The following is a 19,834-nucleotide window of genomic DNA, read 5'->3' as shown; positions in this document are numbered from 1 at the left end:
GGTTGGGCTCTGTGCTCAGCGGACAGTTGGCTTGTCCCTCCCCACATGATTGCTCTCTCTCTCTCAAATAAATAAATAAATAAATAAATAAATAAATAACTCTTTAAATAAAATAAAATTACTCCTGTAAACCCCAAGTACTATAAAAACATGGGAAACCGTTCATATCAGTATATTCTTTGTTTCTCCAAAGGGAGAGAAAAGAGAGGTAGATTCTCGGGAACAGAGACTGGTTCCAAGAGCTTCCTTCTAGTCCCTTCTTTTTTTTTTTTTATTTTTTTTTTAGGTTTTTTAAAAATTTATTTTTTGAAAGTTAATATGTGCACAAAAGGAAACTGAAAAACACAAGAAGCAAAGAACAAAGTCATCCATAATCACAAGCAGTTTACAGTTTGACTTCTAGGCCTTCAAAGAAAGAGTCTCATCTCTGGGCTTGAAAAAAGCCAAAACTGAGTGTCTGGAAAGCAGGAGCCGGGAGGCGGGGGCATCAGAGATCCGCCTGCAGGAGGGAAAACGGGGCATTAAGGAACCGGGGAAGTCACAGAATTTCAGAGTTCAGAAGGACCTGTGAAGTGACCCGGGCCTGACGTTTCCAAACCAGAGCCTGGGAGCAGGCGATGCTTGCAGTTCCCGGGCAGGTGGCTCTGGAGTGTCTCCCAGCCCCGGGTCCCTTTTCAATGGAAACATTCCTACCATTCCATTCTTTATGCTTCCTTTCTGCATGAGATTTTGCTTGAAACGTGGGTTCTGCTGTTGCTGCGTGAAATGTGCAGAGCCCCCCCCCTCACCCTGCCCTTCCCATCGCCCTTGTGCAGGGGAGGGAGGGAGGGAAGTTCTAGAGAGAGCGCAGGCCTCCCAGGCACACAGCTGGTTGGAGGCAACAAAGAGACCTGAAGCTGGCACCTGCCTTTAGTGCCCAGAAGGGAACAAGCCAGGTAAGTCCATTCTGGTCCGAATATGCTAGCATTACCTGCGGCCATGGAGGTATTTCCTGAGTCAGAGAGCAGGTGGCCCGGTAGGACCCCACTGGCTTCCCTGGCGCTGACCCCCACCTCATCTCGATCAACATCCCTGGGACAGGACCAGGATGCTTCAATTGTTTATGTCGCAGGGGAGGAAGGTTTGACAGGGAGAGAAGAATACCTCTTCATACATTTGCATCAAAATGCTCTCCAACCTTTTACTCCAGAGCTGCCTTTGTTTGCCCAAGAGCTCTGTTATCAACTTTCGATAAATCTGGCAGTCATGCACTTTATTTGCATATGCCCACGTGGGCTTTATAACATTTTCTAGGTTGTCATGACATTCAGAGAGGTGAGGCAGGAGCAGTCCGCTCCTTGAGCCTTCCTCTCCTCCTCTGGGCTGATGACCCAGTTTAGGTGTGGGTGCAGGATGGGTGTCAGAGGGGCTACCATTCACTGAGCAAGTGCGAGAATCAGGCACTGCCGGCCCCAGGTGCCTGCGGACACATCTGCAATCCTTGCCAAAGCCCTAAGAGGCGAGTATCTATTAGTCAGAATAGGCAAGGATCTGCTGCAGTAATGCATGAACCTTGACAGCTCAGCAGCTACATGCAGGGAAAGTGTATGGGTCATGCAGATCCAGCCCAGGTTGCAAAATGGATGCTCAAGGAGTAGGGGTAGGGGGTGTCTCTCTGGTCTGTAGCAAGGTATCTCTTACGGGCTGTAAAATCAAACCCATCTTGCTCCCTCTGGATTGATTCATTTCTCCTTATTTATGGGCTAGAACACACAAAACATTCATAGCTTTCCAAGTAATGAAACTTGGACCCTATTTCTTGGGAAATAATGCAGTGGCCTTATGATGGTAGGAGGAAGGCAGCCCCCTCTTGCCCAGGTTTATTTATTTATTTATTTATTCACTCATTCATTCATTCATTCATTCATTCATTTAAGAGTTTACTTATTTACTTTTGAGAGATACAGAGAGAGGCAGAGACATAGGCAGAGAGAGAAGCAGCCTCCCTATGGGGAGCCTGATGCAGGACTCGATCCCAGGATCCCGGGATCATGACCTGAGCCAAAGGCAGATGCTCAACTGGTGGGCCACCCAGATGTCCCCCTTCCCAGGTTTAAATTATAATGCACTGGACATTGTGAATGGAATTAAAGAGTATCACACAGCAATTCCTTCTTTTCCTTACCTTAGAACTCTCATTTCACCCCACCACAAATATAGCTGTTTCATGAAAAATGGTAGTACTGATTTCATATGCGTGACATATCTTGAGGTGGGGAAAGCAAGCACTTATGGCGTAAATATAGAGTTTAGTAGGTTTGGTAAAAGTTTTATTATTAGTTATAAACAATCAGGTTTAATGAAGCAATACATCTGCTCATAAAAAGTACGATTATTAGGATTGCAGACAAAACATTCCCACTCACAGAAGGCCTAATGGAATGAAAACAGTAATTGCCATGCCAAAAATATTGTTAAGTGTTAAAATTGACACCGGGAAAATGAAACACTTTGCTTAATTTTTGATAACATTACATGTTGAGACATGACATGCCTGGCATTTCGATTGACACAAAACCTTGTTTTTTAGCTCAAACGCATTTCCTGTGTTCACACTCTGCTATGCAATGTGATTTCCTGGAGTTTGGCCTGGCTCCAGCAGATCGCAGAGTACCACAGGTCCAAGTTAGATTTCCTTTCTTCCCGAACATCATCCAAACTCAAGAGTTTTGCTTTGTTGTCGTTTGTCCTTTTAAACGTACGTCTAATGCTGTGATCTGGATTCCCATTGCTAAAAAATGTCAGCTCTCCTCCCAAGGGAATCAACATGCTATGGACAGAAAGTATAACTCAGGACCCACAGAGATCTGTTAAACCGTGTTTCACACGGTGCTCCTATGATATCTGACGCTGTATAAGCAAAATATAAAATGGTCTGATGTTTCTGGACAATCAAAACCTCGCCTAGTCAAACGGCTTACAATTTCTATTTTAATACATTCCCCCTCCCATAACATATTCAGCTTTCTACAAACAAAAGGAACCCCACAAATTTCAGCAGGTCGACACTCTGAAAGGGCCCTCTCCTCAGAGCGCTGAAATCAGCACCATTTGAACAAAGCAGCCTGTCCTTTTAAGAAAAATCCCTCTATAGAAATGCTATAATTTCCCTGTTACAAAGGAACCTTTTTCTGAGCACGTAAAGTGCCAGTTTGTTCAGTGTGACCTCTGCTTTCATTCTATCAAGGTTGTATCTGATTACAATATAAGACAGATGAAGGGGATGCCGTTCTAGGCAAAGAAGAAAAAAAAAAGTTTTAGTCTTGGGTCACTTGCAGAAGTGGTTCATCACTTTTATTGGCAATGTTTCCAATAACATTCTGGGGTGGTTCTCCTGTGTCAGTCCCAAAGATCTGTCTGGGGTATATTTTCAGGTGCTTTGATGTGCTTATTGGAAGTTGACCCACATGGGTAAATGCTGGCTTGGGCTCCCGCTTTCTTTCTGGAACACAAGCTGGCACGACAGGAGGGAGTCTTCGGCAGACATTGCATCCACATGGCCTCCTTGTGTCTCTAGGTCATTCTTTGACCTGAGCCTGTGCTGGTCCACGGTCCAAACCCTCCAGGAGGTGATGTGGTTCCTGGGCGGGGGGAGGTGCTCCATAAACTGTAAAGGACAATACAAATCTTTTTTGCGTATCCCTAGAGACAGAAAACTGTGTTGGCCAAGAGTCCTTCAGGGCCGGGTTTTAAAACTTGGTCCACTACTTACTAATTCTTGCTAGCTTTCAATATTAATTGCATTAATTGGACTAATTAGTCCCCTCAGCCTCTTCCATCTTCTACATCTCAGGGATGTGAAGAGTTAAATGAGATGATGTACATCATTCTATAGGCATGGTGTCCAGCATACGGTAAGTGCTCAAGAAGTGTCAGGTGTGATTATTATTTGTAGTTACAGTACTTTTAAGAAGAGTATAAAGCCAAGGGGGTTCTTGCCTCCCTGAGAACCGTGGGAGGAAATATACTTTGATGTAATAGAAATGACAGGGACGTTGGGATGAGACTTGTATCCAGTTCCCAGTTCTGAGACCTTGGGTAGAGCCCTTTATCTTTCTGTCATCAAGCTTCCCAGCTACTGAAATGCAGATGACCCTTTCTACTTCCTAGAACCTGGCCTATAGGGTGAGTCATAAATGTTTCATAAATGCAGGGATGGGGTAACAAATGTAAAGCACTTACAATAAAGCAGATGCTTTAAAAATGTCATATTGTGTTTGGGGGCTGGACTGTCCTCATCCCAATGGGAACCTGTGATCCCCTCAGCTCTACCTCAAATGTATAAGCCAGGCTCAGTGCTGTGCCTCTGCCCAAACCCTCAGCCCCCGCTGGGAGCAGCAAACACCTCCCTCCCATCCCTGTGGCCATTCATCATGGCCAGCCACTCCCTGCCCAGCAGTCCAGAAGGATCGTTCTAAAAATATGGAGTAAATCATATTGCTTTCCTCCTTGAACCCTCCAGTAGCTTCTCACTGTCCTCAGAATGAAGCCACAGTCCCCACGCCAGCCTGGTCCTGGCTGCCCAACCAGCCTCACACCTTCTGCTCGTTCCCACCTGGCAATATTACTGTCCTGGCTGTTCTGCTAGGACTGTTCCCTCTCCCTGGGCTTTTCTCCACCCAGATCTCTCCCACTCTCCTCATTTGGGTTTCAATTCCCAGGTCTTCCGCAACGAGGCACCCTGACCACCTCGTTTCCCCTCTGCCCCCAGTCACCTTTGGACCACCAGCACCTTATTGTCTCCGTGGTAGTAGTGGCTCCCAGACTCTCCTCCTTGCTACCCTGGTTCTTGTCTATCTCCCATGAATTAAACCTTGCTGGGGTCAAAGGCTTTGTGTGAATCAGTCACCCTTGTATTAAAGAGCCTAGTGCCAGTCCTGGTATATAGTATGTTCTTGATCAATGTTGGCTTGATGAATATCGATCACTCACTATGTACCAGGCGCTGGTTAAACGGTCCTTGATTCAGCGATGAGTGGCTGTTTTATTCTCAAAACAGGTAAATATTGCCAGAAGTGTAGGATATCATGGAAGAACAAAGTCATCTAAATAAGACGGGGTGATGGTGGTCGGGGTAGCAGGATCTTCCCAGGGTGGCCAAAACCTCAAAGACTAGGTGCCAAAAGAGAATACCTGCTCCCCATCACAAACTGTTGGGACAGGTGCAAACAGGTTACACGTGAAAGCACTTTGTGTTCCTTTCTTTTCTCTTCCCAAGCAAAGAAAGCTCTTAACCTTCAGCCTTTGGCCTCAGGCCTTTGAATTCACGAGGAGACCCTCATTTAAAGGGACAGAGAAGCCCACTGGGGTCTGAGAAGTAGCTGCTGTAGCTGCGAGGGGATGACCTCACTGTCAGGGCCCTGCGGCCTCGCAGTGCCGCAAGGGGGGACTCTGGCGCGAGGCTCTTGCAGCAAACTTGAGAAGAATTCTTGTGAAAAATACTGTGACAAGTTATACGAAGAGCTGAGGGATATTCCTGAGTTTCTCAAGAGCGAGGCAATTGTTCTCCCAGTCATAAAAGTGCCTGGGCAAGCAAGGACAGTAAATGTAATAAAAGGGGGAGGGGGGGCGGGGTTGTCTGAGCTCATAAAGTACAAGGGTGATTACATAGTTACAGACCTTCATAAAACCCCTCAACAAGTAGGGGGAAGGAAGCTGGGCCAGGAGACGATGCCTCCACCATGCTTGCTCACCTAGACAGGATTTGTAGGACTCTGTCATCATTCTGGCAAATAAAGGAAGGCCCTTGGGGAGTCACCTGTCATTTTAGAGTCAGCCCAAGACATATTCCACCAGTGGAAGCCTTACTGGATGGGTGTCAAGAGACCTGGGTTCTGGGTGTGGTTTTTTTCTGAGTGATTGTGTGGCTAGAGATAAATCAGTGTAATCAACTCTAGATGCTATAACAAACGATTTCACACTTTCGGCTTCCTAACACATTAAATGTTTATTTCTCTGACAGCACCATCCAACATGGGTCAGCAGAGGACTTTCTCTCTACTGTCACTCAGGGACCCCAGCTAGTGGGCTGGACATACTATTTTTAGTACATGATTCTCAAGATCGTCCTAGGTGTTAATCTTTAAATGTAGTTGAGAAAGAAAGGACACGGAGGACCACATGGAATATTAGGGATCTGGGGACTTATGAACTAAAATTACAAATTATCTCTTTCCCCCGAGGTACAATGGTGGAATAGGGACAGAAATCCCACAATAAGATCTCGCATTCAGAAAGGGAAAGGAAAGAAGACACATAATAGTCGCTGATCCATGCCAAAGTGGGAATCCTATAGTGTAGACCTTGTGAAGCTTCCTTGCCCTAGCAGAGAGACAGTTCCTAAGACTTTTGTTCTGCTCTTTGGGCAGAACCAACATGTCCATTTTCCTCAATGTTCCCAGCTTTAATCCTCTGGGGCAATTTTTCCTTGCTCGTTTTCTTCTGTGAGCACATCTGAAGTAGATGCCGAGTAGAGATCTCCTTGGGGGCTGTAGAGTATTAGGAGACTGCTGTTTGCTTATAGAAGGCCAGAGAAATGAAAGATGTTTTAAGTCTCAAATCATCAGGAATCTTTTGAATCTGAAATTGTGGTTTCCTTGGTAATACAATCCTCCCAAACCCTTAGTAGATGTCTGATCTTTTTGCTTCCAGTCAGTTCTAGGAACCAATAACAATACCCATAAATCTCTCCTGAACATATTTTTGAAATCTACTTCTTTTTTTTTGTTTTTTGTTTTTTTTTTTTTGTGGCTTCTTTACCCTCAAACCTTTCTCTCTCAACTTCATTGGACAAGAGGCTGTTGGGATTAAGTGGGAAGACCACACACAGACTTTATCTTTGTTGCAAGATTTGTTTGTTTGTTTGCTTGCTTGCTTTTTTAGATAAAAGGCTTGCTAAATCTTATTTTCTACCATCTGGAATCTAGAGTCAGTCAGGTTTTCTGATCCTGCAAGGTCCCGCATTTCTGGACTCTCTCTATTCTCTTTTATTTTTGCTTATAAACCAGCTAATGGTCCCCTGAGTGCATCTTGTTTTTGTAATGTCTTGTCAAACAGCCAATATTTGCCAAGCACTCCCAACATTCGATTTTCCACCGGAGATGAGGCTATTACTACCTTCAGATATAACCCATGTCAGATGTCATGTTCCTTGGATCCTTCCTGTGGCACACACTAAAGTGGTTAGGGGATGTTTCAGAAAAAGATAAAGCTTTTCAGGTATTCTGAGCAGAAAGGGATTTAATACAGGCAATTAGAATCTTGCTCAGTCATTGCAAGTGCTAGGGAGGAAAGATCAGGGAATCCACTGCACCGTCATCCAAATCTTTGGAGGGGGGAAACAGTAAATTGTGATTGTATTTATTCATTTAAAATTACAATGCATGCTATATAAGGAATAAGTTCTGGAGTACTCTGAGAGTATACTGCTGGGTAACCTGTAATCTGGAAAATGTAATCTGGAAAATGAAGAATGGACTGCTCTTATTTCCTTTGTTCAGGCTTCAGTGACAGGAAAGGGACTAGCATTCCACATTTTCCTGACATGAGGGTCTTATAAGCCAGACCAGTTACATAGATGCTGGGTAGCAAAAATTCTAGATAATAATAAAGCATATTGATTAAAGTACAGTTTCTGGGCTAAACACTAATAAGTAGGATATTTTATCCTCCATTACTTCTAAAATAAAATCTGAACTCTTTAGCATGACATGTGAGGGTATTCATGATCTGACTCCTTACCTCTTGTCTTTTCTGTTGTTGGGTACCACTCCTATATTCTGTAACTGTCATACAAAATTAATCTTTGTTCTACAAACTTGGCATGTCCTCTCACTCTTTCTTGCTGTGTACTTGACCCAGAATGCCCTCACCTTGAGTTCTCCTCTAATCTGAAGGGAAATTTTAAAATATTTTGGGCTAAATCAAATTGAAAATCAAACTTATAAAAAATGGTTTGATGTAGTGAAAATAGTGCTGTAAGGTTAGCTTATTTTACTAGTTTCCCTCATGAATTCTACAGATATTTAAGGAACAAATGATCAATTGTCCACAATCTCTTCCAGAAAATAGAAGCAGAGAGAACACTTGTAATTCATTCTATGAAGCCAAAATTATCCTAATACCAAAATAAGTTTAAGAAATTACAACAAAAGGAAGTTGTAGCTCAATATCTCACTTGAGCATAGATGTGAAAATCTTCAACAACATATTAGCAAATCGAGTCCAATCATGTATAAACAGAATTATACACCATGACCAAGTGGGATTTCTTTCAGGGATACAAGAATGGTTTTACATTTCAAAAACAATCAAAGTAAACCACCATATCAACAGGTTACAGATGAAAGCTCAAATGACCATGTTAATTTATGCAGGAAAAGCTTTTGACAATACCCATTCATGATAAAAAACTTTCAGCAATCTAGAAATAAAATAAATAAAATAAAAGTTGAGGAATTTCCTCAACTTGATAGTGAGCAGTTGCAAAATACCTACAGCTAACATCCTACTTCATGGCGTGAAACTAGGTGGTTTTTCTCCAGATCAGGAACAAGGCAAGATGGCTTCTCTTACCACTCCCATTCAGCATCATACTGGAAGTCCTGGCTAGTGCAGTAAGACAAAAACAGACAGAAAGAAAAGGAAATAAAAGGTATACAAATAGAGAAGGAAGAAATAAAACGGACTTTGTTCACAGATGACATGTTTGTTGATATAGAAAATCCTTTTTTTTTTTTTTTAAGATTTTATTTATGTGAGGAAGAGAGAGAGAGAGAGTACTAGTAGGGGGGGAGAGACCACGGGAGAGGGAGAACTAGACCCAGCAGAGACCCCAACATGGGACTTGATCCCAGGATCCTGAGATCATGACTTGAGCTAAAGTTAGATGCTTAACTGACTGAGCCATCCAGGCACCTACATTTTAATGTAGAAAATCTTTAAAATAGCCAAAAGATTCCTTTTTCTGGAAATACTAAGTGATTATAGCAAGGTTGCAGGATATAGATTAATACAAAGAGTGAATTGCTTTCCTATAAACTGACATTGAACAATAGGAATTTATAATTGAAATATTAGTGTTTATAATAGCAACCAGAGAATGAATTACATATGTACACGCTCTGTATGTGGAGAACTCCAGAACTGTGATGAAAGAAATCAAAGAAGATTTGAATAAATAGAGAGATAGTCCATGTTTGCAGGTTGGAAGACTCAATATTAACATGTTAACTCAATGTTAAGATGTCAATTCTTTACAACTTGTTCTGTAGATCAACACAAACTACTATAAATCTCAGTAAGATGCTTTGTAGATACCAACAAAATGATTCTAAAGTTTACATAGAAAGGCAAAAGGCCAAAACTAGTCAACACAATACTGAAAAAAAAAGAACAAAGATGGAAGACTAATAATATCCAATTTCAAGACAAACTGCAAAGCTACAGTAATCAAACAGCATGGTATTGGTGAAAGGATAGGGACATTAGTCAACAGAACAGAATAGAGTCCAGAAATGGACCAATATAAGTACAGTTTACTGATCTCTGACAAAAGAACAAGGGAAATTCAATGGAGAGGAGATAATCTTTTCAACAAATCATGCTGGAAAAATTGGATGTTTATATGCAAAATAATAATAACAACAGCATAAACACAGGCCTTATATCTTTCATAAAAATAAATTCAAAATGAGCCATAGAACTAAATGTAAATAAAAAACTATAACACTTGTAGAAGAAAGTATAGGAGAAAATCTACATTTGCTTTACTCTGTGAAAGATACTGTTAAGATTTTGAAAAGCCGGGCAGCCTACGTGGTTCAGCAGTTTAGCACCATCCTCAGCCCAGGGTGTGATCCTGGAGATCCTCCCACATCAGGCTCCCTGCATGGAGCCTGCTTCTCCCTCTGCCAATGTCTCTGCCTCTCTCTCTCTCTCTCTGTCTCTCTGTCTCTCATGAATTAAATAAATAAAATCTTAAAAAAAAAAAAAAGATTTTGAAAAGCCAAGACATAGCCTGGAAGAAAATAGTTATAAAACATGTATCTAAGAAAGGACTTATAACCAAAATATACAGAAAAGCATAACTCAATGATACAAAAACAAACAACAAATGTGGAAACAATTCAGAATCTAAAGAACAAAAAACACAATTAAAATATGGGCAAAGGACTCGAGTAGACATTTCTCCAAAGAATGTATACAAATGGCCAACAAGCACATAAAAAGATTATCCACATCATTAATCATTAGGGAAATGGAAATCAAAAGCATAATAATATGCCATCTTACGCCTGTTAGGATGGCGACCATTAACAAATGGAAAATAGCAAGAATTGGGGAGGATATGGAGCTATTGGAACCCCTGTGCTCTGTGGGGGGCATGCAAAGTGGTATAGTCACTATGATAAGCAGTATAGAAGCTCCTCAAAATATTAAACATATAATTACCATATGATCTAGCAATTCCACTTCTGGGCATATACCCGAAAATATTGAAAGCAGAGACTTGAGGAGGTATTTATACACCCCTATTTGGGTGTTGCTGTCTGGTTTTCTTGAGAGAAATACTACAGAGGAAGCAATCCAAATGCCCACTGATAGATGAATGGATTAAAAAAAACCCTAGTATATACATACAATGAAATATTATTCAGCCTCTAAAAGGAAGGAAATTCTGATACACGTTACAATGTATATTAACGTTAAAGACAATGTGCTAAGTGAGGTAAGCTAGACATAAAAGGACCAATATTTTATGGTTCTACTTATATGAGGTTTCTAAAATAGTCAAATTCATAGAGACGGGAAGTAGACTGATGGTTACAAGAGGCTGTGGGAAGGAGTGATTTGGGGAGTTATTGCTAAATGGGTGAAGAGTTAGTTTTGGAAGATGAAAAAAGTTTTGGAGATGGCTATTGGTAACACTTTCACAAAAATGTGAGTATATATTTAAAGATGGTTAAAATGGTAAATTTTATGTTATGTATATCTTACCATAATTTTTAAAAGGGCAAAAGACCTGAGAACACTTCATTAAAGAAGATATGCAGAAGGCAAACATGTGGAAAAATAGTTGACATCATTTGTTATTAAAGAATTACAAATTCAATCAATAATCAGTTACTATTACATGCCTATTAGAGTGGTTAAAATCCAAAGTAATGGATGATACCAACAAGCATACTTACTACCCCAATGCTGTTTGCTAATTCTCCAATAAAAGGAACCAAGATTCCTTTGAGAAACAGGTGATTCTGAGGCTGGAGCATGAAATATAACAGACAAACCTTATAATGCCATAAAGTAATTTTTTTTTTAAGTCACAATGATGGAGGAAATCTATCAAAAGGACACAGGAGCCAACTGAAAGAACTCCCAATAGCCAAAGCCGGAACAATTCAAGCAAAAAATTAAAGTACCCTTGGATTATAACCCAAATTGTAAAATAAATATTCATGGGTCATACTGATATAAATAAATGGTTGAATAAATAAATAAGTGGGGGAGAATAGACAATCTTTCAGTGCAGAAGAATTCCAAATAATTTATGTAGATACTCTGCCCTCCAGGAAGTAGAGAGCACAATGCCTCACTCCTTAAGTGACGTTCTTAAAAGTACGATATGGAAATTGGAGGGGTGGTGGGGGGAGAGTAATTTCACAGAGGAGAAACCTGACAAATACTATCTCAGCCAGAAGATCAAGGTTGACATTAAAAATGATGTCATGTTGATAGTATGTACCCTTGATACAATATGATAAAAATGGCACTTTTCCTCTGTAGTATTTCTCTCAAGAAATCCATAACCAAAATCTAATCATGGGGAAAATACCAAACAAATTCCAGTTAAAGGACATCCAAAAAATGCCTGATCAGTATTCACCAAAACTGTCACGGTCATTAAAAACAAGGAACATCCAAGGAGCTGTCACAGCTGAGAGGAGCCTAAGGAGACATGATGACTCACTGTAATGTGGTATCCTGGGTGAAATCCTGGAAAAGAAAAATTTCATTAGGTCAAAACCACAATTATATGGTCAATTAATCTTTGACAAAGCAGGAAGGACTATTCAATGGGAAAGAGACAGTCTCTTCAACAAATGGTGTTGGGAAAACCAGACAGTAACATGTAAAAGAATGAAACTGTACCACTTCCTTATACTGTACACAAAAATACATTCAAAATGGATGAAAGACCTAAATGTGATACCTGAAACCATAAAAATCCTAGAAGAGAATACAGGCAGTAGCTTCTTTGACATTGGCCATTGCAACCTCTTTTTAGATGTATGTCTCCTGAGGCAAGGAACACAAAGGCAAACATAAACTATTGAGACTTCATCAAAATGAAAAGCTTCTTCCCAGCAAAGGAAGCAACAAAACTAAAAGGCAATCTGTAGAATGGGAGAATATATTTGCAAATGAAATATTTGATAAAGGTTTAGTATCTAAACTATATAAAGAACTCACAAAATTCAATACCCAAAACCAAATAACCCGATTAAAAATGGGCAGAAGATATGAACAGACATTTCTCCTATGAAGACATCCAGACAGCCAACAGACACATGAGAAGATGCTCGACGTCATTAGTCATCAAGGAAAGATAAATCAAAGCTACAGTGTGATATCACCTCACATCTATCAGAATGACTAAAATCAACAATACAAAGGGATCCCTGGGTGGTTCAGCAGTTTAGTGCCTGCCTTTGGCCCAGGGTGCGATCCTGGAGTCCCAGGATCGAGTCACGCGTCCGGCTCCTGGCATGGGGCCTGCTTCTCCCTTTGCCTGTGTCTCTGCCTCTCTCTCTCTCTCTCTCTCTCTTTCTCTCTCTGTGTCTTTCATGAATAAATAAATAAATAAATCTTTAAAAAAATAAAATAAAATCAACAATACAAGAAACAACAGGAGTTGGCAAGGTTGTGAAGCAAAAGGAACCCACTTGCACTGTTGGTGGGAATGCATACTCTTGCAGTCACTGTGGAAAACAGTGTGAAGGGTCCTCAAAAAGTTAAAAATAGAAATACCTTACGATCCAGCAATCACATCACTGGATATTTACCCAAAGAATACAGGAACACTAATTCAAAGGGATACATGCACCTCTATGCTTATGCTTATAGCAGCATTATTTACAGTAGCCAAACTAGGGGGGCAACTCAAGTGCCCATCAACAGATGAATGGGTAAAAAAGATTCCATACACAATGGAATATTACTCAGCCATCAAAAACAATGAAATCTTCCATTTGTAACGACATGGACGGAGCTAGAGAAGTATTGTGCTAAGTGAAATAAGTCAGAGAAAGACAAATACCATATAATTTCACTCATATGTGGAATTTGAGAAACAAACAAGTAAAGGAAAAAAAGAGATACAAATAAAAAAACAGACCCTTAGCTATAGACAAGCTGATGGTTGGGGGGATAGGTTAAATAGGTAATGGTGATCAAGGCATGCACTTGTCATGATGAGCACTGAGGGATGCAGGTGGGTGTTGAGTCACTAAACTGTATACCTGAAACTAATATAACATGGTATGTTAACTAACTGGAATTAAAATGAAACTTAAGAAAAAATTGACACACACACACAAAAGTAAAATTATTATTGATACAGTTACAAAAAAAAAACCAACCTAAGGAAATCTAAATAAAGTGTGGACTCCAGTTAATGATAATGTAACAGCATTGCGACATTGGTTTAACAAATGCACTATTACAATGTAGCACATTAATAGTAGGGAAATTGAATGTAGGGTATATGGGAACTTTCTGTATTATCTTGACAATTTTTCTGTAAATCTAAAACTGTTCTAAATTTAAAATTGTTTTTAGGGCAGCCCGGGTGGCTCAGTGGTTTAGCGTCGCCTTCAGCCCAGGGCCTGATCCTGGAGACCCGGAATCGAGTCCCACATCGGGCTCCCTGCATGGAGCCTGCTTCTTCCTCTGGTGTGTCTCTGCCTCTCAATCTCTCTCTCTCTCTCTCTCTCTCTCTCTGTGTGTGTGTGTGTGTCTCTGTCTCTCATGAATGAATGAATGAATGAATAAATAAATAAATAAATAAAATCTTTAAAAAAAATAATTGTTTTTAAAAAGTAAAAAAAAATAGCTTATATTTGACAAATTACACAATGAATAAAATTGAGGACAATCAAATTGCTGGAATAGATTAAGTATTTTCATGAACATTCAGAACATTGAAAGACCTTTCGTTTAATCATTTGGAAAACCAAGAAGTACAATAGGAAAATAGGCAGTCATAGAAGAAACATGCACAACCAGGAAACACATGGAAAAATACCCGATTTCTCTAATTACTAATAACACTCAAATGAAAATAAGTTAACATTTTTCACCTCTCAGTTTGGCAAAGATTAAAGATTGATAATCCTGGGTTGGGAAGACATATGGAGAGACACGCTTTCATACATTGTTGATGGGGGATGAATCGGCTAAGACTTTTTAGAAGGACATTTGACAATAGCCATCAAACTTTAAAATGTACCCTTGGCTCAGGTTCCACTTCTCTGAAAACGTTCGAAATAGAGATTCATTCTTGGGCCCAAGTATGTGAATTCTGGGATATTAACTAGAAATTTATTTTAACATTGAAAAGTGGCAACAGCTTAACTTCCTGTTAAAAGGGAAGTGCCTTTTCAATCCATGGCATGTGCAGGGGAAAAACTCCACATCCATGCAGAGTCAGGCACTGCCCGAAGTATGGCTCACTTATTTTAAGAGAAAACAGCAATTTGCAGAACCACGATTATGTTATCTCCTCTGTGTTTGAGGGCTAGAAGACAGGACTGCAAGCACATGCAATGCTAGGTTAAATCTGTCCCATCAGGGAGGAGACAGGGTATGAGGAGGGACTTTCTTGCCCTTTGCTATGTATTTTAGTATTACTGGAAAATTTTCCCAACAAAAATGTACTCATGTTTTTCATGATACTAAGAAAAAAGGCAAACAGGAAGGACGAAAGGCAAGCAGGCCAGATTATGGTTACCTGGGAGCCTGTCTTATTCCATCAGTGCTTCCTGCTCCAGGTTTGAGAAACCATCAAGGTGTGAAGCACAGCCCTACCCTTGTTATCGTGGCTCACTGGACTGGTTGACCATTCAGCTCTCAAGAGTGGATCTCAGAGACCAGCAGTGACTGGTCACATAAACAGCCAGCATCTCTCAAGATCTGGAGGTGTGTATATATGAGAGCTCACACACACATTCACATAATCCCACAAGACATGTGCATATTAACACACCTCCTGTTGATTGCACACCTCAGTGTGCTAGCAACAGTTAACACAGACCACAGTAGATTGTAAGGTTTTCAGAAAGTCTGCAATTATCAAGAGGCTGTTTATGGGGCCAACTTTGTTTCTGCCCCACACAGGATTTTTTGAGGCATCTCTTCTGTTACAGCTGAATGTATCAACAAACTGATTTTTCTAAGGTGCTGTGTGGATGAATCCATCCTAATGCTGCAAAATAACCCCACCTCACCCCACAACCCCATGGCCTAAAACGACAAACATTTATGTTTCTCATGAGCCTGTGGATCAGCTGGGCAATTCTGCTAATCTAGCCAGGTTTGGCTCATCTTGGCTGTGCTCGCTCTTGTGTTTGCAGTCAGCTGACACATCTCCTGGAGGCTGTTGATTTAGGATATAGTTGCCAGTTTTAGCAAATAAAACTACAGGCCACTCACTTATATTTGAGTTTCAGATAAACAACAATAATCTTTCAGTATAAGTTATGTTCCAAACAATTACTCATCCTATGCAACCATGATCTGGAAGGTCCTCAGATGATCCAGCTCTACTTCTTTTTCTCACATCCCTCCAAAAAGCCAGCTGGCAGGGGAAAGAGCCTTTGCTGGCATAAAGTTTTCCAATATCCAATGGTCATAGCAGTCACATGGATGTGCCCATCTTGAGAACGGGAGGGAACTACAAGTTACAGAGCAAAGGTCATAGATACAGGGAGGTCATCACAAATGTCTTCAATGCTACACAACGTAGGACTCCAGGGAACTTATAAAGGTTCAAGAGATAATCCTGAGGAACAAGCCCATCTCTGATTACCTGGGACACGGCCTGTTACAGAGTAAGGAAGAGATAAATGTTTGTGACTTAAACTGAAGGCTGAGTCTAGAGAGGGTCTGTTTTGGGGGGGGAGGGTCAATATTTTTTTTTAACTTGAAAAGAAGTGTAAAGAAGCATCCAAGGAGTATTTGTAGACTCTGTCAGTGTGAACGGGGCGTCTGTGGAGTTAAGATGGGTTATGGGAGGGTCTAGATCGATGTGTCAGCTCCCAGTGCCTAACGGTGTCCCTACGTTTCCAGCTACTTGCCAGACAGGTTTTGCCAGGAATAGACTGCATGTTCTTTGAGAAGTCACGGGAACTCTCAGGGACTTTATTTTACTCTGTGAAATTAGGTGCATGGACAGGACCAGGGGCTTCCCAGCTTTTGTTCCCTACAAAACACTTTCTTTGAGAAAGGTTTGCATGGAAGGTTACTACATAAAAGAGAATCAAAACATTGTTCTGCTTAGCTTAAGTGTCCTTGAGAAGACTTGGTGGATTCCATTCGATCCTCAAAGCAGGCCTTGAAGTCTCTGGACCAGATAGTGTTTATATATGTCCTTTTGGAACATTGAGAATTACAGAAATGACATGCAAGAAGGGGCTCCTATTTGCCATTTTACCTCCTACAAAAATTTCTACTGGTCTGTAGGGAAACGAAAAATAAGGCCATGTGAGGATCGTTCCATGAATGGTATTCCCAGCCCTAAAGTTGTACAGTGTACAATCTGTACAGTCATTCACAGCTGTCCTAAACGTGTTGTGCATTTATCTAAGCCCCCCCCCCACCTTGCACGTTTTGCAGGGAATGCCCTTTATCTCTGATGTTAAATTCTTTCTACTTTGGGGGACTTTTGAGGGAGTGCTGAAATACCCTTTCTCTGTGACATTGCATGGAAGAGGGTTTTTTTTTTTTAACTGTTTTTTATGTTCTCAATTTACAAAACAAAAAATTGGCCACCCTGTGTTTGTCTTCAAAATAGTCTCCAAAATTTTACTGATACATCAAATTCCAAATTCTGGGAACCAATGGGTGGGATGGGAGACTCCTTCCTCCCTCACAGTTCCCCTACTGGAGGGGGCTCAGGCTATAGATGTCTAGACTGCGAAATCTCCTCCATAAATGGAATAGGAACCAGCCTGGCTCTTGTCTGTATTTCAAGAACAATCATGGGGCGGGGATGTATTTATTGTAAAAAGGTTTTTACCTGATGGGTGGAGTCTTGATTAGGATTCTAGCCTTGCCACTTAGTAGGTCATGTAACTGGTTCTCAGTTTCAGCTGGAAAACAAACCCAGCTTCTACTCACTCTCAAGGGTATGGTGAGGTTTAAACAAACTAATGAACTTAAGTGCCTGTTGAAAGTAAAACATCCTAGAAATGTAAGTTAGGACCCGGCTGTTAAAAATAGCAATGCTGATAGTGTTGAGATCATTACTATTTGGGTCCTTCCTGCAGGCTCCAGGGTCACCTGCTGTGGGAGGGCCCTGGGGAGCCATTCTCCACTGAGCCATAGCTGCCTCTGAGACCTGCTCTGTGCCCTTGTCTCTCCTTCTGCAAAGTCAAACGTTAATATGCCCAGCTCCTTTGTGCTCCTTGTTAATAGAAGTCCTTGTCTTTCAGCAGTGGCCTTGTTTGCTGTCATCAGAAAGGGACATGTGGGGCCGTTTTGCATTCCTCCAAGTGACAGGCTGAAAGTGCGTCCCTCCCCTCCCTCGCCTTGGATTTACTTTTGAGTGGGAAGAGCGCAAAACGTGAGCTTTAGGACTTGCCCCCACAACTCCATCCTGCCTCGCATGACCCTGAGACATGACAAGTGTGCCAACCAAATGAATCAGCCAGGTGACAGTGGTGATGAGGTTGACGAAGACCATTTTGTTCTAAGAACTCTTTATTAATTTATTTAAGTCTTGCCCCAACTCTATGAGGCAGGAAGTTCATTATCCCCAAGTTGGAGGTGAGGAAATGAGATGTCATGAGATCCAAAGCTAAGCTAAGCTTTGGGGCTGAGATTTAAACACAAATATTCTCTGGGTCTAAAATGTGGGCATTTAGAGAGACTAAGCTGTATTGTGCTGCCTCATTAAAAAAATATAGCAAGGGTTTTGAAATGAATGGATTGCATGTTTTCTAAGTCCTGACTCTGACTTGTCAAATATCTCGTAGTACCTCCTCACTTGTGTTTACTCCCTCACATACTCTAAGTCCTTGCATGTGCTTTCCCCTCTGCCTAAAGAACTTCTGTCCAATTACACCCAAACGAATTCTGACCATTTTCATGACTCAGCTCAAAGATCTTTTCCTCCAGGCAGCCCTCCAAGAACATTTCTTCCTCTGGTTTCCCACATCCTTCAGAGAATTAGGTCTTATAGCTCATCACAGTGCCCCATCTTCATCTGCTTACATATCTGGGGGATGCTTTATCCATCCTAGACTCTGGAGCCAGACTCCCTGAAATCAAATCCTGGCTCTGCCACCTGCTAGCAATGTGACCTTGAGGAATTGACCTAAATCTCTTTGCCTCAGTACTGTTTATCTGTGAAATGGGGCTGCTAATGTTGTGAGGATTAAATAAATCCATTGCAGTAAGGCACTTAGAACAGTGCCTGCAACATAGCAAGGGTTTTCCATCTATTCACCACTAAACTCCAAACTCCTTAGAGCTGAAACCTATTTTTTTTAGTCCCCAGTGCTGGTATAGTATCTGACATATAGGCACTCAACAAAGATTTGTAGACCAACTGAATACATGTGTTAGCAGCTCCTGGGAGGAGGCACAGAGATTCACAGGCACATGGAACAGACCAAGAAAAAATGCTTCCCAAAAAGGTAAGGGAGGGTGCAGAGTACAAATGTCCCAGTTGAATCCCAAGCAAGTAAGGTTGAGTGGGAAAGAGCAGTGAGCAACATAATGGAAGAAAGTAATGATAATACACATTCTCATACGTAAAATCATGGTGGCAGGAAAGAATGGGTATGGCTGGGGAAGACCAGTATGGTATGGAGAACAGGGCCTGGGCTTGGGGGTAGGGAGGCTTGCTCTGTTATCTGTGGGCTGGATGCCTGTAGACAAACTGATGACTCCCCCAAATGGCTGAGTCCTCCCATTTGCCTCGTGGGAGGCAAGAAATAGCAGTTGTTATAGACTATTTGTGTCTCTCCAAAATTCATGTAGTGAAGCCCTAGCCCTCAATGTGATGGCATTTGGTGGTAGGGGAGGTGATTAGGTCATGAGGGAGGGGCTCTGGTCTGATGGGATTCGAGCCCCAGGAAAGACCATGTGAAGACAGAACGATCCTGTTGGTCCCTGATCTCAGACCTCCAGCATTCTGAGAACTGTGACAAAGCACCCTGTTGTTTTTGCCACCCCGTCTGTGGTATTTTGCTATGGCAGCCTGACCTGGCTAAAGCAGCAATCCAGTCTCCTTTGTCTTTCTGTAACTTGCTTTTTTGTCTCAGGAGTATGCCTTGAGATATGCCTGCACCCCCTTGTGTATCAGTACATTTGCTTTATCTTCTGTGTGGTCTCCCATTGCACCACAAGATCATAATCACTGATACAGTCCCTTATGGAAGGACAGTTGGGGAGTGTCCAAAGTTTTGCTTTTCAAAACCCATGACAATGAACTTCTATGTGCCTGTCTTCTATGCCTGCATTGAAATGTTCCTCTGAAGAGTATACCTATAAGTGGATAGCTGGGAAT

At 41.4% G+C, this 19,834-nt stretch overlaps 1 long non-coding RNA gene across 1 annotated transcript in view; it reads right to left on the bottom strand.

The window, feature by feature from the left end:
* Positions 1 to 2,298: 2,298 nt before the first annotated feature.
* LOC125752337 (uncharacterized) overlaps positions 2,299 to 19,834 on the bottom strand; it is a 61,124-nt gene continuing 43,588 nt past the window's right edge. The window contains exons 4-5 of the long non-coding RNA XR_007401598.1: positions 4,755 to 12,036; positions 2,299 to 3,646 (exon numbers count right to left, since the gene is read on the bottom strand). This is a non-coding gene — a long non-coding RNA (uncharacterized LOC125752337). The remainder of the gene's footprint in view (positions 3,647 to 4,754; positions 12,037 to 19,834) is intronic.

This window comes from Canis lupus, chromosome 13, assembly GCF_003254725.2.
Source record: "Canis lupus dingo isolate Sandy chromosome 13, ASM325472v2, whole genome shotgun sequence".
Taxonomy (NCBI): Eukaryota; Metazoa; Chordata; class Mammalia; order Carnivora; family Canidae; genus Canis; species Canis lupus.
This window is presented reverse-complemented; position numbering and strand designations above follow the sequence as displayed.